The sequence below is a fragment of the Megalobrama amblycephala genome, linkage group LG19 (assembly GCF_018812025.1).
Source record: "Megalobrama amblycephala isolate DHTTF-2021 linkage group LG19, ASM1881202v1, whole genome shotgun sequence".
In the NCBI taxonomy this organism is placed as follows: domain Eukaryota; kingdom Metazoa; phylum Chordata; class Actinopteri; order Cypriniformes; family Xenocyprididae; genus Megalobrama; species Megalobrama amblycephala.
Genome location: NC_063062.1, coordinates 23,792,879 through 23,799,309, shown reverse-complemented (window position 1 = coordinate 23,799,309; position 6,431 = coordinate 23,792,879). Strand labels below are relative to the sequence as shown.

The 6,431-nt window shown below is 36.2% G+C and overlaps 1 long non-coding RNA gene across 4 annotated transcripts; it reads right to left on the bottom strand.

Annotated features, from left to right (window-relative positions):
- Positions 1 to 539: 539 nt before the first annotated feature.
- Positions 540 to 5,202, bottom strand: LOC125254830. 4 transcript variants are annotated; one of them, XR_007181757.1, is made up of 5 exons: positions 3,336 to 3,671; positions 3,070 to 3,113; positions 2,911 to 2,986; positions 2,293 to 2,357; positions 540 to 1,035 (listed from the first exon to the last, which is right to left on the bottom strand). It is a non-coding gene; the product is annotated as an uncharacterized LOC125254830 (long non-coding RNA). The 4 variants fall into 4 exon arrangements; XR_007181755.1 differs by lacking the exons at positions 3,070 to 3,113; positions 3,336 to 3,671 and adding an exon at positions 3,733 to 5,202 and having other exon boundaries at positions 2,293 to 2,566; XR_007181754.1 differs by lacking the exons at positions 3,070 to 3,113; positions 3,336 to 3,671 and adding an exon at positions 3,733 to 5,202.
- Positions 5,203 to 6,431: the final 1,229 nt, after the last annotated feature.

Here is a 6,431-nt window from a genome sequence, read left to right as displayed (position 1 = left end):
TGACCTGTAATGAAAAAATCCTATCATCCATAAAAATGACTCCTATCCCTCTCTAACATAGTCTTAAATATTAATTGTAAAATAGTAGCATTTATAATAAATAATTGGCTACTTTTCATTTCTTGCCAAAACCATGATTCTACAGTGCAAGGCAATTTCGGGGTGGTGCTGTGTTGATTACTGATTGATTAATAACGACAAGAACATGTTTATCAATGGATAGAGCACGTGTTTGAGTGGGATGTCACATACTGATATGTCATATGTGAGATCTCGCATATCAGTTCACAAATAAAATCTGTCCATGACTTCACACTTTTGATACAGGTGAACAGCAACTGCAGAATAAAGGTGTGGTCACACTACGCTTTTCATTCCATTGACCTCCATTCATATGCACACAAATGCGGGAGACCAGAAACGCAAGCTCATGCAAAAAGTTCGGTTTGGAACTCTGACCTGCGAATTCGCATCACACGACTATGTGTAAAGAGTACAAAATCGCTACATGAAGGTGTGACCTCTTGGCTAAATTTAAAAAAAAAATTAGTAAAGTCGAGTAGACTATATTTTTATATTTTGAATATACTATTTGTTAAATGTTGAATTCATGTTTATAAAAAGACTCTGCAGACGTCATATCACGCCAGTTACAGTGTCCGAAGAAATTTCGCAAGCTCAAAGTAATGTGTCCGCAGCTTAAATGTGAGCATATGAATATCTTAATTTCTGTTTCGTAGAATAGGACTTGTGCACCATCAGAAAAGATTTTGAAAAGGTTTAACTGTTGTGTTGTTTGTAAGAGAGAAAGAGAGAGAAAAGTTTGCAACTTCTAAAAAACATTGTGTGATTATTCTTTACAACTAGAAATCCCAGTGTCACAGGTGCTCAGTTTTGCTATAGTAATACCCTCTCAGAACATGGTAGTAATCAGCCATCCATGCAAAAGCAGAGGTCAGTGTGGTGTACTGTTGGTACATCTGTCCAGGCCAATATCTGATGTCTTCATGCCTTCAGCTGGGGATCCCAGAGACCCTGCAATAAAAATATTAGAGTTCAAAATCCATTGTACATGTAAAGTACTAATACATTATTAAAATCCTGTTAACATTAGTTAATGCACTGTGAACTAACATGAACAAACAATGAACAACTGTATTTTCATTAACTAACATTAACGAAGATTAGTAAATACAGCAACAAATGAATTGCTCATAGTTCGTTCATGTTAGTTAATACATTAACTAATGTTTAACAAATGAAAAATCTTGTAAAGTGTTACCAAATATTTAGTAAAACGTATTTAAGAATGTATCAGTAAAAAATACATACAAATAAATAACTCAAAAAAGACCTAGAGAAAATATATTAATGACCATAACATCCTGTTATCATATAGTTTATCATAAATTCAAACAATATAACATTATTTGTCACCTCATCTCATTTTGCTGATTATTTTACCCTAAAGGCTTTTCACAGACACTCTCACTGAAACAACCAGGGGTTAAAGGGTTAGTTCACCCAAAAATGAAAATTCTGTCATTCATTACTCACCCTCATGCCGTTCCACACCCATAAGACCTTTGTTAATCTTCGGAACACAAATTAAGATATTTTTGTTGAAATCCGAAAGCCAGCAATGACATTTCCTCACTCAATATCCATAAAGGTACTAAAAACATATTTAAATCAGTTCATGTGAGTACAGTGGTTCAATATTAATATTATAAAGCGACGAGAATATTTTTGATGCGCCAAAAAAAAAAAAAATGTGATAGCCGATTTCAAAACACTGCTTCAGGAAGCATCGGAGCGTTATGACACGCAATCCGAATCATGATTCGATACGCTGATTCATAACGGTCCGAAGCTTCATGAAGCAGTGTTTTGAAATCGGCCATTACTATATAAGTCGTTATTTTGTTTTTTTGGCGCTCCAAAAATATTCTCATCACTTTATAATATTAATATTGAACCACTGTACTCACATGAACTGATTTAGATGTGTTTTTAGTACCTTTATGGATCTTGAGAGAGGAAATGTCATTGCTGGCTATGGAGGCCTCACGGAGTCATCGGATTTCAACAAAAATATCTTAATTTGTGTTCCAAAGATTAATGAAGGTCTTAAGGGTGTGGAACGGCATGAGGCTAAGTAAATGACAGAATTTATTTTTGGGTGAACTACTAACCCTTTAATGATTTTAAAATGTGATTTTTTCAAAAACACAAAAAATCTTACAGACCCCAAACTTTTGAGTAGTAGTGTATGTCTGAGGATTTGCTTACTGGTTATATGGTTTTTAGCCTGAGATTTTCTTCGACAAGAGTGCAGGCCATCAGCATGGAAGAATCTAGGAACATAACAAACAGTTTATCACAGAGCCTATATAATGTCAGGTTCATTAGAATCAAACCAGCTACAGCAGAGGTGAAATGCAGGTAAGAGAAAGTAGAATATACAGAATATATATACAATAATTTCTTAACAGAATTAGTTTTAGGCTTACTTCATTTTATATTGCTCTGTGTTACTTACGTTTGGATGTCAGAACCTTACAAACTGTAATATTAAAAAAATAATTTTGCAAAAGAAAATAACATGCATGGTGATATAGGTAAAATATTTTGTGGGCTAACACTTTGGTATGGGAAACATATTTACTATTAACTTTTGCCTCAAACTCTTAATATACTGCTTATTAATAGACAGTAAGGTAGTTATAGCGTTTAAGGGTGGATATCAGTTAGGATTTAGGGATGAATAAGGCATTAATATCTGCTTTATTAGTAATAATAAACAGCCAATATGCAAGCTAATAAGCAACTAGTTTAAAGTGAGAATTTTTCCCCATACTAAAGTGTTACCCTTTGAGGAAAAAATGCGTATGAAGTTACTCAGTTCACCTGATTTTTCTAAAGTTAACGTTACTCCTGTCAGCAGCTCTTCCCCCTCCGGTGTTGTAGATTTATTTTTTCACTCCTAAAATCACAGAACATTTTTTTCTTCAGTGTGATTGGTATTAAATTATCTAACATTAAATGTAATCGAGGTAATCTGTTTACCATGAGAGATCATTTCATTTCGTTTCATTTGATTTTCGCGCTTCCTGTAAGTGATGTCATATAGCAGTTTATATAACTATTAAAGCCTCTCTTCTGAACATAAAGATGTGATTAAAAACGCAGACTTTCATAAGAGATCAGTCTATTAGCCAAACAGTTCTCTATTTCAATAAAGTAAATATTCGACAGAAGCGTGTCAATTACAGGTAAGAAACGTATCCAGAACAGTTTTATATCATTTATGTGATCTTAGGGACTAAACTCACCCGAAAGCAGAGAAAACAACAGCGAGAGACGGAGATTTTGCTGCTTGTCCGTTACTGCGTTTCACCGTTACCATGGTAACTTCTCCAGTGTTTGAACGTTCAAAGCGCGCGCCCATTAAAACACGTCAAAGTCACGCAGTATTTACATAAATAAACATCTAACGTACCATTACCAGTTTATGACCTGATCCTTTTATTTTGCGGAGGACGAGATATGTTCAGATAATTTGGCTACTTACAAAAACTTTTCTGAGCTAAACAAGCTGAGCTGACCTGCCCTTCGCCTCCGAGAAATTGAGATTACAAACTGCCTGTAGTAAACCGAGTGCCTTAGTAACTTTAAAGTGTCAAAGAATTAACAAAAGATTTTTCTAATTTACTTAAAATGAAAACTTACCTGAAAACCACAGATGTCGCCGGAGTCGCCATTTCTCTCGTCGGTTGCAGAGATGAATGGTCACGCGCAAACAGAAAAGCGCGGCATATCGGCCTGCAGTCGTGATCCGACCCAAAGCCGACGAGCTGGAGATAGAGCTCTGACTGAAGACACGCGCCTATGCCTGGCCGATCCTTATTAGATGTTACAGATATGAGGCCGACGTTCCGCTCTGGGGCCTACGTCGGCCACATGTATGTGTGCTATCTGGGAAATGGAGCCAGGGAGAAGAGGTCGGAGAAATGTCGCTGTTTATGTTGGTATCTCAAGCATATAACATTACTATGGAAGCCCGTTTCCGCCACAGTTGAGTAAAGAAATATAATTCTTAAAGTCATAATAATGAGAAACGTTCTCATAATTATGACTTAGTATCTCATTATATTGAGAAAGTTTCTCATAATATTTCTTAGTATGTCAGAATAATGTGAAAATTTCTCGTAATTATGACTTATTTTCTCGTAATAATGAGAAACTTTCTCATAATAATGACTTAGTATCTCATAATAACGAGAAAGTTTATCGTAATAATGACTTAACATCTCATAATAATGAGAAACTTTCTCGTAATTATGACTTATGCTGCGTTCCAGGCAGGTTTTTGAGCCCGTAAGTCACGATTTCAAATCACGACTCACCACTTTGTAGCGTTCCAGGAAAGTCGAGTCAAACTGCATAAAAGTGTAAACAAACCAACATGGCGGACCGTACGGGGCTTATGCTCAGCATATGCTCATTTCTATCGCCAAAGGTGCTTAATCCTTGCTTATTTGAGGGAAACAGAGGAGGAAAACGGCGCATAAGGCAAGAGAAGCTGTTATACCTTTTATTTTACCGTGCACTTGCAAACACTGCATCCGTAGGGGCTGCCATTGTTGTTTCGCGGGCTATGTGACGTATAGAACCCGTAACTGGGAGTACATCGATCTAGTACGAGTTCAAGGGTGAGAAGTCACGGCTTTGACTGCTGTTCCAGTGCACTTTCACGGGTAGAAGGTTGGAAAAACACGGGTTACGGGTTGCCTGGAACGCGGCATTAGTATCTCATAATAATGAGAAACTTCTACGCATGCACAAAGCAGCGGAGCAGAAGGGCGTGGCCAAAGTCTCATAAATGCGAGAACAGCATACATGGCACATTCTGCATTCGTGCACTTCTGTTTTCGTTAAAGTCAGTGTAATATACAAAGTGCAGTCTGTAGTATCATTAAATAACATCAGTTATAAATTATCAGTATATCTTCAATACTTTTCCATGCGCACGAACGCAAAGTGGTTTCCGTGGTAACGGTAGAAACTGCTGCATGAACGCGGCTTTCAAAACTATCAGATTAACGAAGGAATATGGCATTTACTCGTTAGGTTTAATTGCAACGTCTTCATAAAATGTGTGGGTTTATGTGTTAACGTTAACACGTATTTCGTGGATGAGTCTAGGATGTGCAGGTTTGTTTGCCTAGACATAGGCGCTGGAAAGCTTTTCTAATATAAACCGGGTCCTAAAGCACTTGGCCAGTCATAAACCTTCATTCCAGCGATATTCCTATAGAAAACACCTTTTAAGATGTTTATGACTCGTTAGAATGACAGACAGCAAAAGAAAGCTTTCCAGGTGAAACGTTCTTTAATAGACATGGATATGTGTGTGCTGTCTTATCATCAGTGTTGGGCACGTTACTTTAAAAAAGTAATTAGTTATAGTTACTAGTTACTTCTCACAAATAGTAACGGAGTTAGTAACTGAGTTACATCATTATAAAAGTAACTAATTACCAGGGAAAGTAACTATTGCTTTACTTTAAAAATAAATAAATAAATAAATAAAAATATGCCAAATAAATTGAATGCCCCCAATATTACATATAAGTCTAAGGATAAATTATTCTTGATGCGACTCCTGACTCATGATCCGCTCTTGCTCACGACATGAAATTTCTCTGTACTGTGTTGGTAGCCATTAAAGAAAACGTAGTTTCATATTTATGTTTCAATAGTCCTATGTTATGTTTTAAATCCATTTATTCGATTATGAAAAGTGAACAGCATGAGTAAGATGCATCATAAGATGCGCAAATATATCGGGAGACATGGAGTGGGTCAGACATGATTTTAAACACTTCATTAAGTTTTGTTTTATAGAAAGCCTCTCTTTAAAGTGAATTTCGTTTTGTAAAAATTGTATCTTAATTTTAATCAATGTTTCATCAACCAACTGATTGGATTTAATATATAACAAGCAAATATAGCAGACAATAAAATCACGACATGGAGGCGCGGGCGCGATCACTGGCGCGTGAACTGGAGCGCGTCTTATAGGCTAAATGAACCGAAACTCAGAGGCTGCTTGCCTCGCAGACATGAGAAATATATCTATAGAATGTTTGAAATATCTACTTTAACGAAAATGAAGTAATTAAACACGAAAAGAAAGAGGCTACTCTGATTATATAGCCTAATCCGAATGAAATGTGCGTTATCTCTCTAGGCGCGTCCATATTCATATATATATATATACTCATGAGCAGATGATCAGCAATGAGAATCAGCAATGTCAACTTCATCTTTGCAGCCGACACTGATTCAGAAAACATTACTTTATTAATAAATAATTAAAATGTCTCCTTGCTGTTTTTGTCACACTCATAATCATTACTTTTGCC